The following is a 17,415-nucleotide window of genomic DNA, read 5'->3' on the forward strand; positions in this document are numbered from 1 at the left end:
GAATCTTTCCACTGGAAACACAAAAGAATGCATTTTATTTGGTCACAAACTGGACTAAGATTTCATATCGCACCTACAAAAACATGATACGTATTTTGCAGCTGGATCTGTAATTCTTTTTGCTTTTTTTCATCTTTTCCAACTTTGCACAGGTTTGAATGACCGTGTTTTGCAGAAAGACGTCATGGCAGTTTTCCTGAACTTTTCCCAAGGGAGTAAAAATTACTTATATTCTATCGATTTCTCTTTTTTTTTTTATTCCCCCTCTGCCATTCTTGCCGACTCTTCACTTTCTTCTGCCCATCTGTATGTCCTGCATTTCCCACCAGCAGATGACAGTTATCTGCACAGTTATTTGTAGTGAAGCGATGATCAATAGAGCTAATACTAAATGGTTTAAGATCAGGCAGGCTGAAACCCAAAAACACATAAACATAAGTGGATTTGAATGCAGAAGTCGCCGGGACGACTATTAAATGAGATGAGGGGTGAGAGACACGAAAATGTATTCTGAATGTGTAGCTGGTGTTTTACCACCTCCACTTCCACCTGTCAACACACAGTGTGCACAAACACACACATACATTAATGCATACACATGACAGAGTGAGGGGGGAAAAAAACCAACATGCTGCCTTACAGAAAATGCACACACACCAGTTAAACCATCCTGCCTCTATCGTTTCCTTTACACACTCAGCCACCAATGTGTGTCCAGCCCATCTGTTGGGAGAGGACAGCAAAATGAGCCGATGGAGGAGAGGAGAGAGGAGAGGAGAGGAGACGAGAGGAGAGAATGACAGCAATGTGTTACACTGGTACCATCACTGTTGAGAGCATGAAGCATTTCTAATCGAACATAACAGAAAACTGACAAACATATGCGAAGAACGCAAACAAACGCACTTTTTCGTCTGACACACGGGCGCATTTCTGCTCACAGAACATAATAGTAGTATTCAACCATGCATATGAAATACATATGCACATTGTATATTCACGCAAATTGCCAAGACAGTCATGTACAACACATTTATGGGAACACCTACTAATGCGACACAACTGTGTGCGAGGATAACAAGTAGTTTTAAGCAGCGCTCTGTGTGACTGAGACATCAGCCGTCCATGAAATTTACATGTATGACCGAGAAGAAAATGTTCAACCATCATACACCAACAATATTTAAGAAATAGAAAAAAGGACTTCACAGGCATAATAATGAATTTAACCTTCAGATGCGCACAAGTGATTGGACCCTACACTCTTCCATAAGTGGGTCAAAAATGAACTGTATTAGCATCAATGTGTTTTACATCATTATTGTCATTTTGGTGAAAAATAATCACTTCTATTATTGTTTTTATCTTGTTTTGATCCACACAAGAATGAATTCATGTTTGAAATATGACTATTTTTCATTTCATAACAGATCATGAATATTTTGATAATTGAAAAAGAAGAATATCACACAGAGCAGCAATAGAAGAATGTCAACATCCATTCTGTTGACATTTTTCCATTCTTTTCCTCCAGCTGTTGCTGCTCTCCGTCCCTCCAAGTTTGTGCATCACCTCTTGTATGATATTATCAGTGATAAAGAGCTTTGGGTAGTACTACAAATATTACAATTTCTTTAAAAGTATAAAATTTAACTTATAAATGTAAATGGAATGATATCAAAAACAAGTTTTTTGATGAATACCTGGAAAGTGATATGATAAAAGTGAATGATAAAAACATTTAATTCCAAAGATATTGCAAGAAAACAACCTCACCGGGTCACTTTTGACTCACTTATGCATCTAAGGGTTAATAAACACTTAAGTTTCACTGAAGAAACGACAAAACAATTTTGGTTCAAGCATTTTCAGTGCTGTCATTTCTCTCAGTTTTTTTTCCATTGTAGATTGGATGTATTTGAGTTTTTTAATGTTTTACTCTCAGAAACTCGAACAAGCACTTCATTTTTTTTTAAGTTTTCATAAACAAAAGAATTAAATATTCAGTAAAGAATCAGTAGATTAATCAATTATTAATATTTATTCATGAGGTGGTTTATTTTTATTTAAAAATCCTGTGCAAATTAATATATCTAAGGAAAATAAATCACAAGGTTATGATGGCTTGGAAAGGAATTGTCATTTTGCTGTGTGGGCTGTTATTTTTACAAAGCATGCTCCATTTTTCTCTTTCCAGTGTTTGAGCTTTTTTCCCCACTTTGGAGCATGTGTAGCCTCTCAAAAAAAATACCAAATGGAGTGACTGCTACATGGGAAACGTTCTTACTGACGGTGTGAGATGGAGTGAGGGTGTGCTGAGAGGGTGGGAGGAGGGACAGAAATAGAGTTGTTTGTGAGTTTATTTTGAGCCCCATTACCCCTATTACAGATGAGTATCTACTCTCCAACCTCTTCTAAATGCTGAGGATGCAGGTGGCCCACTGAGGAAAGCACCTATCAATCTCTCCCTGGCCATCTACCTATCTGTCTGCCCATTTATTCATCAGCTCATCTGATGACAATCCACCTGGTCCGTTCCACTATTCTTCTGCCTCCCCTCCATCTTTCAGATAATCAGTCCATCAACACATCCATCTGTGCACCCATCCAGCAATTCATCTACCCATCCATTTATCTCCCCATCATTCATCCATTTGTCTATCATCTATCCATCCATCCATCGTCACACACACGCCTGCTTCCATCAGTTTCCAGCCGCGCCATCAGGACTGCACCTCAGTTGTTTAAAGTGCCTCACATGAACAACAGGCCGTAATGTTAGACTTCCAAACAGACAAATGCATAACAGACGAGCTTTTCAGTCAATAGTCGGGGGGGAGAAAGCTGCAATCGCTAATGTGACTCAATAGTGCTGGGAAAACGCAAAAAACAATTAAAAGCACTTGTAGAAAACAATGTAGAGGAGTCCGAAGGCACAGGGTGATGGAGTTGATTAACAAGAGAGTCTCTTGTTGGAATCAATTACAAGCTCATAGCATCATCCTGTAATTGAAATGGATTAGTGTTGGAGGACTATTCTCTGGTGCCATGTACAGTGAGCCAGTGTTTGTCTAGAACTGTCTGCATCTGGAATTTTTCCAGATGAAAGGAACAGTTGGACCGTTTTTTATGTTTATATCAATTTGCTACTGAGAAGTGATGAGAAAATCAATACCACTCACATGTCTGCACTCTAAACATGAGCCTGCTGTGGGGGTAAAACAGCTCGCTGGATCTGTTCAAAGGCTAATCTCCACATAGGCAGCATGTCCTGGAAGTATCAGAACAGGCCTTGGCGATTAAATGATAGAGATATGTACCAGGGACAGATGCTGTATCGGTACAAAGAGGAAAATTGCTTGATAGAATGTTTGATAGTTCAGCTGAAATTAATTTGATGCACACTGCCATGGAAACGCATAATGAAGAATCTCCAGACGTGATCCGTTCCATCATATCATCACCGATACTGGATCTCCGTCTCATTTTGTTGCTCTCTCCCATTGGCTTCTGTGAAAATCCCCCAAAAGTGCACCATTTTGCAGTCAACTAAGCCTCTTGTCATCTCTGTTTGCACCCACACACCTCCTCTGGTTGAGGCTTTAGTCAGCAGGGTCCAGGGGTTGCCCTTGCAAGGTGGTCTAAGAACACCCACAAGCTGGTAACCATGTGTCTCCCACTACCTTCACCTATGCTGCTGGCGGCCTGCTGGGCGATGGACTTGACGTCTGGTTGCACAGGAAAGCCGGTACAAGGTTTCTGTCCATCCATACCTAGTCCAGGTCTGCCACGTGAAACCTTAAGGTCACTACACACTGTGCGATTTTTGGCTGTCCCAGACAAAAGATAACAATCATGAGAGAATGGTGGCGATCTCTTTGGTCTTGGCTCTAAATCGGTGGTCCTACGTCGCACTGTGAGACAGGTTCAAGGACGGCCGTTGTCATGGTCTTGCGACCAAAGACAAGCTGCAATAAAATTCTGACAGTGTCAGAAATTTGGGGTGATCATCTCACAGTGTGACTGCTGCTGCAACCTACAACAACTAACCAACCAATAGAAATGCAGAATGAAATGACATACTGATCAGCACAACACTGGCGCTAAACCCAAATAAGTGATTTGTGGCAACAATGATAAAACGCATCAAAACAAGTACGTGGGATTTAAAGAAAAAAAGACAGCCTAGCAGAGTTGTGGAAGCAGAAGCCCTTCCTTTTTGACGTGTCCTCCAGCTTGGAACACAACCAGACAAAGCATGGAAGGATATAGCAGTGGAACTGTAGTTCCCCAGTTAGCAACCTAACATTAGCAGCTAGCAAACGCACACACACACACCATTGTAAATAGTAGCCACAGCACTTAGTTTATGTCTTTAAATAATGTGATCCTCTATGTTTCGCTTCGGTTGTTTATTTTTCATGGATGGACGGCGCACATTTATGACGTTTTATTCTTGCACATTCATGTCGACTCGCGTGCATCGCAGGCTGCGATTCAGCTGCGTTTTCATTGTGCAATCTGCACAGAGCAAACTTCACGTCGTGCCCAAAGATTATTAGATTCATGTCGTACAGTGTAGCAAGCTGTGAATTTCTAAGACTGTTAAAATCGCACAGTGTGTAGAGGCCTTTAACCTTAGTGCGGTGCGGCGATGTCATCATAGCTGCCCTCCATTTCCCTCCTGGTTTTACTTACGTCCTTTTAAATGTGTGTCAAAATGAAATCAGTCCTTTATCATTATATTTTTTTACATGTGTAAATGTAATTGTGTGTTTTCATTATTATATGAACATTAAAATTATTACCTGCAAGCAGTTAAATTCAAAGAAAGGTGTTTGCTTTTCTTTACAAGCAGATGACTCATTTAACTTTGGTATTTGTTCTCAGTTTTCATTCTCAGTTCTAATGTTCTTGATTTTCTTAAAAGAGACATACTCCGGTTTAATGAATGAACGTTAATTGTGGGAGCTGGGAATTTTTTTAAAAAAGGATGATGTTCCCCCGAGGTAACGTGCAGTGTAGCTGTCTGTGGGCGGCTACAAACTGCCAGCTGCTCTTCTGATCAACTGGATCACACTAATTAGTCTGGTTCGTTTTAATTTGTACTTCTTGTTATTTAAGTGGTGTATCAAATCAGGCTCATGAAGTAGATGTTTAAGCGACAGCTTGGATGTCAGGTTTGATAGGTCTTTCTTTTGTCCTTAGAGGGGATAATTATTGCTAGGGCTACATTTTGTTACCAGAAAGCACATTTTTACTGGCAAAACTAAACACATCAGTATCAGAATGTGTAGCATTTTTATTTCAGTGATAGATGTTAATACACATAGTGTAAGATTAATCTCTAAGAACAATGTCTATTTTCTTTTAAAGACAGATTTTTGGGAGATTAATATGTACAAACGATCTATGCTTAAGTAAACCAGCTTAAAGTGCAACTGAATCAAAACGGACTACAGTTTATTTATTGCTCACTGCCTGGGGAAGATGCCCCTGTGGGTAATTTTAAGTCACAAGTGTATTTGATCGACACAAATTTGCTATATATGCATAAGATTAATATAGATAAATAAAGATAACTATGTTCTCTCTGACTTTAACTGCAACATGAATGTTAGGTGTGTCGATATATAATTGCGGAACTTTTTGTAACATAGTTGACAGGTATCAGTTGACATTTTTTGCTATTTTCAGGCCTAAAATCAACATGGCCGCCTATAACCAAACACCACATGGCATTTTTAGAGAAAAATTCTTCTAAAATATAATATATACAATTTAGTAAAATTGAAATTGAAAGTTATTTATAAAGATACTGTAGTAAACCTGTTGACATGCAATAAATCCACACCTGACTCACACACTACTTTATATTAATTATTTAGAAAGCCTTGGAGTCTGGCCAGGCTTTTCTTCAGGAGGAAATGACATCATGTGGAGCAGGTCATGTGATCTGGAATTAACACATTTCCTTGAAATGTGTTTTCCAAATGGGTAACTTAGTTGGAAGTGATTTCTCTGACACAGATACAATGTTATTTTCCATATAGAATGTGATATATTGCCAAAAAAGAAATATCTGTCATGATTATCTCAACTTAATAAAAAGAACACAATCAAAACAATTTTTGAATTAGCTCATTTTATTATTGTTTAGCTAATTAGAAGGTGGTTGTTATTGAATTCGGGCGGTTATTTAGTTGACATTTTAGTGATAATCAGTCATTAATAAGTGATTTTTTTCGTAATAAATAATTATGGAATTTGTAAAGACATAATGAACATAAAAAATTACTTTTACTTTTTAAAAAAAATGTATGCAAGATATATCCCATGGACTTCAAAAGTCCCTCAATTATATATTGACCCAGAAAACACATTATTTGAAATTTTTCTTTTCTTTAAAACAGTTAATTATTGTCGACTAATTTACAATTGAATAGGCCAAAGATAAAAGATCTAACTACACTTTATTAACACTGACATTTAGATTCATGACAAAAAAATAATGTCATAACAACAGGGACTTTTAGCCAACAGCAGCGAAGAAATCAAGCTAGCCTGTTAGTGCACCTACAGTGAGCTCAGGTAGCAAAACATTATTAGCTTAGCATAAAGTCAGCTAGTTAGCCTTTAAGACAGATAATAGTACATTTTTTACCGCTGCTTTGCTATTATGTTACTCTATTTCTGATATTGTTGTTTTTAAATGGCTGTTTTTAATCTTGCGATTGCTGATATATGTGAGATGTTTTATTTTCTTTTTTTTTGTTTTTAACATAAAAGGGAGTCAAAATTTTATCATGTTTTTTAAAAAAAATAGTATGTTTCTAATTGTAGTAGCGTAAATTGTTTGTCAGAAATCTAACATTGTCTACTCTTACATTTTCACATATTCTAGAATTTTTTTTTAATTTTGCAGAAGTATAGTCTGATTTTTACAAGAAAACAGAAGCTGATTTTGTACCACTGGAATGCTACATTATCTTACCTCACAAGCACTCCTTTTGATTTAATCACACCAGTAGACTGATTTCAGCACTAACTGAAGAATAGTAAAGTCACTATCATCCAAGAAAACACACAGAAATTTATTGTATCTTTTTTTCTTGTAGCGCTTTTTTTAAATGGTTGCAAAAAAGCAGTTTTCATTTTAAGAAAATGCATCTGTCCTGGAGTTTGAAGAAAAAGCGGTAATAAAACCTGATAATGAAAAGACCTTTACTTGTTCTATAAACTCAGAGTTAGGCTGTGGCTCTGTATTGCATCGCCCTAAGGGGAACAAAAGCTGAATATCAGATATTTGCAACGTTTGCCATTTTACACAATTAACAAAATATTGAATTCCTATTGATTCGTCCCGTGTTCCCTCAACGGACCATCTGCAATTGTCTGCACAGGCAAACCTCAGTGATAATATTGGGAAGAGGAAAGACAAATGCAGAGGGAAGAGCTTAGCTGCACATGTCATTCTCTGACACCCCTCCAGGCCAACCATTAGCAAGCAAGAGGCAATCACCATTTCATCAGCGTTCACGGCACGGCCTCCCCCCTCTCTCTTTTATTCATGTCTTTTTTCTTTTTAGTTGTTTTTCCTTCTCCGTTGCTCATTTTCATTCTGTTTTCATCACTGTTCTCCCTCTCTGAGCTCCACTCTCCTTTTCTTCGTCGACTGTGGCGGTGGAGACATCCATTCATCAGCCTCCGTATGAGCTGATGAATGTTGATTTGAGTGAAGAATACAACCCCGGTGTGAAAGTTTTCTGTGTGCATGTGTGGCTACCTCGGGTGTGTGTGCCTGCATGTGTGTGTGATGCATATGGAGCCACCTCAGGGTGACCTGCTGCTGCCTGATGGCAGCGAGGAGAGCTTCGGGTCCAGCAGCGTCGCTGTTATGGGATAATGGTGGATGCATCACTCGCTTCTCTCATTATAGGCCTCTATCGCTGTCTTTCTCTCAACGTAAACACACACATCTTACAGATCTCTGTCCTCTCGCACAAACACACACCTGTATCCTTTCGCTTTCGAGAGGCTTCACTCACCAGCTTATCGGCTTAAACCAGCTCTGACAGTGCTGGCCCTGCTCACACACACCTTGTCTCGGGGGCACGCCACATTATGAAACAATTACTCCCGTAATTGACAGTTAATTAATCTAAAGTCAATTTGACCTTGCCAGTCTAACCTTGAGATTGAGAGCCATGGTAGTCATGACACCAAGGCAAAGGGCTGATGGTGGGATGGAGAGAGAAGAAGAAGAGGAGCCTGGAAAGGATGGAGGTAAATGATAGATTATTTTTCTGCACCAGCAGAAATCACTTGGTCTGTCTGCTTGTCGGTGTGAAGACAGACTGCGGTGGTGTGGATTATGTTTCTGTGGATGTGTTTGGGCCTGTTATTGTGCTCAACATTACACCCCATCAGACAATAACCAGCTTTTTCTGCTGAGTTGATCATTTAGGTGTTAATTGCATTCCATCTTGTCTACAGTCTGTATTCGAGTGCCATTTGTGTGTGTGTGTGTGTGTGTGTGTGTGTGTGTGTGTGTGTGTGTGTGTGTGTGTGTGTGTGTGTGTGTGTCTGTCTGTCTGTAACAGTTGACAGAACACCAGAAAAGTTTCCTTTATTTCTTCATCATCTGGTTTAAAAGGCATATTATCTTTTTTTCAATAATTCCAAAATTACACACTAACTTAGAAAGAAACTGTGAAAACAGGATGAGTCACACGATTTTTAACTTTCCACCAGACCATGAGCTACTTGTATGCCGTTTCATTAAATAAAAAAAAAAAAAAAAAGAAAAGAAATCCTAATCCTAAATCCTAATCTACACTTTCTTTCTGTGACTTTTTGGCTGAACTGTGCTGAACTGCAGGAGCACCCAAGAGTCAATGGATATGGATACAAATTGAAAATGTAAGTAGTAAAATATCTATTGTACGTAATTTTTTTCCAGCCTTGGAGACACCAGTTCCATTTTGTTTGACACTTGAGCTCTCTCTACTTGTTCTCATGGTTGTGCTGTTGTCATAAAGGTGCAGTACTTTACATTGCCCTGAATACTGAGTTAACAGTGAGTAAGAGTGTAGTGCAGGCAGCAAATACACCAGGTTAATGTAAATTATAATGCTGTCATTCAGAATGTGAGACACAGTACTCATATCTTAAGCATATAAAGTCTGAGGTATCTACTTATCATTACCATGTGGCCATATAATCAAGCAAACCTGCAATAAATACCACATTTCTGAGGTTTTTAATAATTTGTTTTGATTTGTGCCACCACAAAAGCATTAATTCAGCTGTATGGTTATTTCTTCTGGTGCTGTTGGTGGTCCCGTCACACTAGACTATGACATATTAAAATGTGTTTCTACAGTTCTGTCCAGTGCCATTTGCATACATGAGGGGGAAGAATATTTAAAACTTTTTTCAATATAATGACATCCTAAAACACCATTAACGACAACAGAAAATGCCACAGAGGTCAGTGAGCATCAGCACCGCCAAAACTTAATGAACATCATAAGCTTCACATGGACGGGATTTTTAATTTTTTTTATACATCTAAAACACTCAGCTAGAATTCATAAGTAAACGGGTAAAATCCCTTTGATTCAGTACATGATGCTATAAAAAAGGACTGCATAACTTAAATACTAACAATAAATCTTCAGATGATGATTTTTTTTCAAGTTTTTTGAATGGGAAAAAAAATCGTAAGGCTCCAGTTTTACCCCACAGTCCAAAGATATGCACGGTAGGTTAATAGGTGAGTAGGTGATTGGACATTGGTCATAGTGTGAATGTCTTTGTGTTGGTTTTCTGGCTCTCTGTGTCACCCTGTGATGGACTATTGACCTGTCCAGTCTGTCGCTCAGTGTCAACTGTCACACCACCATTGTCTGAGGTCATTTTAAATCCGTGGCTGAAAATCAAACTCGTTTTTCAGTGGAGACTAAAATGTTTTCCCGGAATAGAGAATGTTTTCATGTTTTCATCACACATGTTCCACTTTATATCATACTGTTGATATTATTAGATTTTATCTGCATGAAATCCTGGTGTGCATGCTTATTTTACTTTAGGAATTTTAGAGAGAGATAGTCAAAGACAAAAGTATAGATTTTTGTGAAAGAAGGTAGCATACACATGGACTGCCTTAACAGTATGAGGACCGATCATGCTTGCTGTCATGTGTAATCATCCCCCAAATGCCTGTTCCGAGTCAGGAGAAGCTAAAATAGAAGAAAAACTAACTGCACTGACTCAATCCTACAGGCCAGGCACAAAGTGTAAAAACATTTGTGAGTCAAAGCGCAAGATACAGGAACAAACCTTCACAGAGCAGCTAGTGGAAGCTCATAATGCCCTGAGCAGCAGAAAGGAGCAGAGGAATCAGTCAATGCAGCTTACAAACGCTTACCTGTGATGTAATACTGAATTCAGTGGGGGAAAAAAACTACACATATACACTACCAGTCAAAAGTTGTAGAACGTCCCAATTTTTCCTTTTTTTTTTAAAATTGAAATTCAAGTAGTTCAAGTCCAATGAATAGCTTGAAATGGTACAAAGGTACCATACCCTCCAGAGCATTATTTAAACAGCACTGTACTGCAGAAAGTAGTGTGTTGCTATAAAAATGGCGAGGAGACAGACCATCATAACACTTAAAAATGTAGGTCTGTCCTACAGAGAAATTGCAAAGAAAGTCAAGGTGTCAGTTTTCTTCACCATCAAAAGGCTCTCAGAAACTGGGGGAAACTGACAGGAAGAGGTCTGGAAGACCCAAAGCCACAACAGACTCAGAAGACAAGTTCCTGAGAGTCAACAGCTTCAAGCACAGCTTAATAGTGGTCGTAGTAAGAAGTCTCAGTTTCAAATGTGAAGAGAAGACTTAGAGCTGCAGGCTTGACAGGTCGAGTTGCAACAAGAAAGCCGTTGCTAAGACGTCAGAATAAGAAAAAGAGGCTCGCTCTGAAATTTTTGGTTCATCACGCATGATTTTTTTACACCGTCGAGTAGGCAAAAGGATGGTTCCTCAGTGTGTGACATCAACTGTCAAACATGGAGGAGGAAGTGTGATGGTCTGTGGCTGTTTTGCTGGATCCAGGGTTGGTGACTTGTACAGAGTGAGAGGAACCCTGAACCTAAACGGCTACCACAGCATTCTGCAGCACCATGCAGTACCCTCTGGTATGAGAACAGTTGGTCAGGGGTTCATCCTACAGCAAGATAATGACCCAAAACATCAGTCCAAGCTATGCCAGAACTACCTTAGGAAGAAAGAACAAGACGGGAAGCTTCAAAACATGGAGTGGCAGCACAGTCTTCAGACTTAAACCCCATGGAGCTGGTTTGGGATGAATTGGACAGAAGAGTGAAAGCAAAGAAACCTACAAGTACCACAGATTAATGGGAACTTCTGCAACAGAGTTGGGAAGAACTTTCTGAAGAATATTTGTTTTCCATGATGGAAAGAATGCCACCAGTGTGTTCAAATAATAATAATAATAATAATAATGGATTAGATTTATATAGCGCTTTTCAAGGCACTCAAAGCGCTTTACAATGAATCCCTTATTCATTCACTCACACATTCTCACTCAGTGGTGGTAAACTACATTTGTAGTCCATCCGGTGGTTCCAATCGGTTAAGCTGTGCAGTAGAGTGATGCAGATTTTACTCCACAGAGAGTCGTTCTACATGAAGAGTGGTTTTGGGGTTTGCCCATGAGCCAAGACATGGCAGGCATTTGATGATATAAAGAAACCTCACTGCTAAAAGTGTGACGTTGTTATTAAGTACTCATACTGATACTCTGTATCAGCAAGAACCCAGTAAGTATATGTACTTGCTCTGACAGAAAGTGGTATCAGTGCATCTGCAGTTAAATCAGACAATAGCTTTGGGTAATATGATGATAGACATGAGAAAATGTATCAACTGTGGGTTTTTAACAGGATCAATTTTACAAAGGTTACATATTTCCACTTGTTTGAAGTCACTGAGGGCAAAGCTGCCAATTACGAAGCTGGACTATCTTAATGCAATGCTTGATTGACAGGATTTTCAGATGTGATAAAGGACCTCAATTTGCCAGGTATTTTATTCACAGAGAATAAATGTGGTTATTTTATTCTACAAAATGTTCCTCAGTTGAATCTCCACAAAGTTATATCACAATATGTACAGAATTGTGATAGAAATTCATACACCCTGTGGATATTTTCAGGGAACAGATGTTGTCAAATTAAGTGCAGACAGATGTGTAGCTGCACCAAGGTGCGTCTGTCCATACCAAACATTTTAGCATAACACTGCATTTAACACACATAATTCTTCAGTGGTAGAGGCACTTGTTTATCCTGCTTTACCCACTTTCACATCACGATAGCCGTCATATCAAAAGTTCAACCACTTGCCGTACAACCAAGCAGCAGTCGGCACAATAAAATAACATCAGACCTCAACACGAGGACCCCCATTTATGGTTAGCCTCTTTTCTCCACAAATGCCTACACATTTTCTGTATCAAAATCTATGGCGCACTGGATAAATTTGTCTCCACTTTGTGTTGCTTTGACAAGACAGAGCTCCGACTTCATGGCCGACTGAATTTGTGTGATTAAAGAGACGACAAGCAAAACCATCTGCTTGTCACATCCATCTGTCATCGCCCAGCGTTTGCCATCAGCCGCACATCACTCAAAAACAACAGCAAGTCATGGAGACAGAGAGAGGGAGAGGGAGAAAGGAATCAGAGGAGGGGGGCATATGCCTCAGAGACAGAGAGACAGAGAAAAAGAAAGAGGGTGGTGGGGAGGAGGAGTAACCAGGATGCTCGAGAATGAGAATCAGAGGATATCAGTAAATGAAGGGAAAGAGGATGAAGACAGAGCGCAGGGGTGATGCAGAGATGAGGAAATACAGCAGGAAAAAGGAAGAGACAGATGGAGATTTTCCACGGTTTCCTTGTGCCCATCTCTGAGCCAACCTGTTGATGTTGCCCTGTTGTGCCCACAGATGTCTTACAGAAAGCGTCCTGCCAGCTCCCACCAGCCTGTGATCGAATCTCACCACAGCACCACTTCCCCCACTTATCGCCCTCTTCTCTTCCCCACCGTGTTAGTACAAAAGCACTGAAGCCAAGTAGCCTGCTCACACTGGTTCATTTCGCCAAACACGGGTTACTGTGGTTTATTTTGAACCAATACTACCAGACATGTCTTTAAAACAGCCCCCAGCAACTACACTGTTCATGTTTGGTTTGAGTAACATTTGTAGAAAACAGCCTCGTTTCTACATGAAACAATATATTTATGATCCATTTTCTTTAGATGAACATATTTAAAAGTACTTAAGTCACTGTGGACTAAAGTGACAGCATAGAGAAGTGGTAAAGCAGTGACAGATGGGTTAGCACATTGTTAGTTCTGATGTTTTCATGGGATTCACAATGCCAGTGATATGGCAAAAAATGGAAGATAATGCATAGTAATGCATGGTAGTACTATTCTCTAGATATATTTTTTTTAAATGTAAATACACAAAAGCAATAAAAGATAAAATAAACAGAATAAAATGGATTTCTTAACAGGCTGAGTTAAGATTTCATGAATCAAGTTTAAGCAAAACCTGTAAAGCGTTTAGATTTTTCAAAGACCAGATGTCTTGTTTCAGTTCATCTCCACTTGCTCTCAACATTTTCCTTTATTTCCTCCATTTTTTCTCATTTTCATTCTCTCCTTCCTCTCTTTTCTCTCTCCGATCACCTCAAGAATGTCCTCACATCCTCATATAAAATCACAGTCAGCAAAGGGGCCTTTGGGAGTTTGTGGGAAAACCAGTCCTCATCTTTCATCTTTCCATCCTGGCCCTGTTCTCCCCCCCTCCCACTCTTCATCCCATCTTCTTTTCTCCTCCTCCCTCCTTTCTCTCTCCCCCAGCCACTTTCTCTCCATCTTTTTCTCTCTCCCTCCCACCAACTATCTCCAGGATTATCGATTTAGCGTAGGCTGTGATTGAGTCTCACTGGGTGTAATGCGGGCCCTAAGGTGTCTTCTGAATGGAGAGCATCATGAGTTATGGACTAACTATAGTCACTCTTCCACAACACCTGAATCACAGCCAGACATGGTATCATCCACACACACACACACACACACACACACACACACGCTGCTCTCTCCAATGCAAACCATCCCCTGTGCACAAAAACAAGGACGCACACATTGATCATGCCACTGACACACACACTCAGATGATCCGATACTCATTGAGGACATAACTTCACTGGAAGAAAAGGTATAATTTAAAGGAGTCATTTCACATCCTCTTGTGCTTTCACTTCCGCTTATTTGCATTCAGGAAGATTGCATCTAACAGTGGCCTCAGTCGTTTTTTTTTTCCCCATTCCCTTTGCAACAAATATGTATCACACATCCTTGACTAATATTACATCCATGATTCAACAGCATGAACAGCCAGATGTATGTGAAGTACAAATGAATCTGCAAAAGACAGCAGACTTGCAATGTTGCCAACATTTAAAAAAAAAAAAAGTTTTACTCACCACTGAAACAGAAGAACACAGTGAGTGCTGGTGCTGAACCACCGTAGGATAATATTTGTTCCGTCATCAGCGGTTTTTTGTCGTGAATTCGGTTTGTTTTCGAGTTTAGCAGCAACATCCAGGTCTCTGATGTGTGAGGCTCATCCATGGTCCTGGAAAAGGACTGTCAGTGTGAAAACACAGTGGTGGTACGTAAGTCCATTTAAATAAAACTGTGGTGAAATACAAATTTTACATACTTTTAATCACGCCTTATATTTCAGTTCAAAGTTATCAAAAACATGCAAAATGTATCAAACAGTAACAGAGTGTTATAGCTTAAATTATTTATTTGGAACAATCAATCAGTTAGTCAAATTACAGAAAAATAACTCTTTTCATGGCTGATTGGTTGAGCATTTAAAACACAAAAATGCTCAATTTTCAGGGGCTTCAGTTTGACAAATTGAGATCTTCTGTGGTGAGCTGAATATCTTTGGGTGTTGTACCTGCTAGATATTTTTTTAAAAATGGGAGTTTTGAATAAGTAAATCTAAGCTTTGGGAAATTACATTTTTCTGAAATTTTAAAGTAAATCAATATCAATATCAATAATACAATAATACAATAATACAGAAAACGATAATTGGTTGAAATGACAAACAATTTGAAGGTTTTTACTAAGAATGAAATATAATCTATATCATAGCAGTTGTGGTATTTGTCATATTAAACAACCATCTTAAGTAAATCTAAATGTTTTGTACAAGCAGCTTTAGAATTTACTCAAGAACCGCACTTAAATAAAATTTGTACTTTGCTGGGGTATTTTCATTTTTTGCTACTTGATAGCTCTGCTTCGCTATATTTCGGAGAGAACTATTTTACTTTTTAACCCACTACAGTTCTGACAGCTTCGGTAATTAGTTTCTTTGAAGGTGACACACAGATTTAGATGATGATACTAATTAGTATGTGCAGAAGTAAAAACCAGCTGAAAGAATAAAACGGATCTTACACTTCAACACCATAATTTAGTCATCTCAAGTGTTTTCACTGTGAATCTCCTTTGTTACCCTTGACACTGCATCTATCAAAAATTTGCCAGTCCTGAAAGAAGAATCACTCCCTCAAATAAAGGATCTGAACACAGAATGTGTACTGTGCAGCAAATTGCTGATTTGCACAATGAGTTATATGAAATTTATTGGATTTAACAAGTTAGTATTAATTACTCAGTGATATATCAAGCATGATGTGCAATCAGAAAGTTTTAATTTTGTTTCTGATGCACGCTAACAAATGTGGCTTGGTCACGTGCATGCAACAAGTGTGAATGTTACGGCCTGAAGAAGTGGATACGCTCAGGTCATGCAATTCTTCTTCCAGCAGCTTCAGTCCGAATTTATTTACAAATAATAAACATATGTACAAACAACAATTTTCCTCACATAAGTGTTCAAACAACTAATATACATTTTCGTTCTAGTAACCAGCTCGTTATCATATCAAAATAAAATCTATTGGTTATTAGTAACAATTAAACAAATGACAACAAGAAAAGCACTCAGAGAGCTCAGTACTCTGCCAAGGCTTTTCATTCCCCCATACGGCATTGTCAGAAATGCAGCATATTTTTGCAGAAATAAAGCATTTGTTTTATTAGTTAGTGATGATCAGAAATCACGGCAAGGTAGAATGTGGTCATTTATTTATTTATAGATGTACCCACAAACTAAATGACCATGCATGGAGCACAGGTGTGTGCTACGCATGTATACATTATGTACAGATATCGAATCATGTGACCTAAATATGTAGTGGGCAGTGGGAATTCATGGGATTCAGAAACACCCCCACAGTTTAGTCAATTCTTCCTTGTATCCTTTCCGATGGATAAGCCCTGAAAAGCCCGATTTGCTCAGGCAGCTGACGTAGTGGCTGCTGCACTTGTCACAGTTACAGTAACCGTGTGGCTATGATGTGGAAATCCCTAACAAATCTGTAGATCCAGACCATAACCTGCATCACTGCCAAAATCTAATGAGGTGGTCCTTGTGTCGTTTCTAACCTTCCTTGAAAATTTCCTCCAATTCCATTGGTCCATTTTTTAATAATGTTGTGCACAGACAGACAAATGGATGCTGATCATCACATAACTCGGCTATGTTCCTTGGCGGAGTAATAAACAAGGACTAGAAAATAATCACAGCACTGTAGATAACATAGTCTTGTTTCTGAAATAAACACAGTAGCACATGCATTTCCAAAACACATAAAAACACAACCTTAAACTGCATGTTTGGCCTTTTTATCAATACTAGCAACATACTGCTCATGTCCACGCGCCGCACACATGCATGTTAGCGGCTAGAATGCACTTTTAGCTAGCTGTTTAGCAGACAACTAATTTAAGTATTTTAACTCTTCAAAAGGCAGAATAACGCTCCAAAAACACTCACAATTCACTCAGTACATTAACAAAACACATATAAACATCCTGACAACTACATTTCATACAATTCATACCTGAAGAAGGGGATAGAGAGAGAATGCTCAGACAGCGACGCTTCCTCTGACAGCTTCAATCCGAATGGAGCATCACGGTGGAGAGCTCCCCCTTCCGGCTTCCGCAGGCATGAGCAATCAATCGTGATCATTAATCCTCAAGTCTGAATAAATGGATCAAAGATCCTGACGACGTCTCAGTTTACTGATACATTTTAACAGTTTTTAAAGACTTTTCAGCCCTTTTTAAACTAGTGTGGTGTATTGACCACATAGCGGTTGAACAATGTTATGGCCGCAGAAGCTTTTTGTACTACTGTGAACAACGTAGAGTTCAGGTTTGCT

At 39.0% G+C, this 17,415-nt stretch overlaps 1 protein-coding gene across 4 annotated transcripts in view; it reads right to left on the reverse strand.

Moving 5' to 3' along the window:
• LOC111582038 (neurexophilin-4) overlaps positions 1-17,149 on the reverse strand; it is a 135,605-nt gene extending 118,456 nt beyond the window's left edge. For 3 of the 4 annotated variants that reach the window (XM_055011042.1, XM_055011039.1, XM_055011038.1), the window contains exons 1-2: positions 17,092-17,149; positions 14,584-14,746 (exon numbers count right to left, since the gene is read on the reverse strand). The gene's annotated coding sequence lies outside the window, so the exon portion shown is untranslated. The remainder of the gene's footprint in view (positions 1-14,583; positions 14,747-17,091) is intronic. The other variant, XM_055011041.1, reaches the window with a different exon arrangement.
• Positions 17,150-17,415: the final 266 nt, after the last annotated feature.

The sequence above is a fragment of the Amphiprion ocellaris genome, chromosome 5 (assembly GCF_022539595.1).
Source record: "Amphiprion ocellaris isolate individual 3 ecotype Okinawa chromosome 5, ASM2253959v1, whole genome shotgun sequence".
Classification (NCBI taxonomy): domain Eukaryota; kingdom Metazoa; phylum Chordata; class Actinopteri; family Pomacentridae; genus Amphiprion; species Amphiprion ocellaris.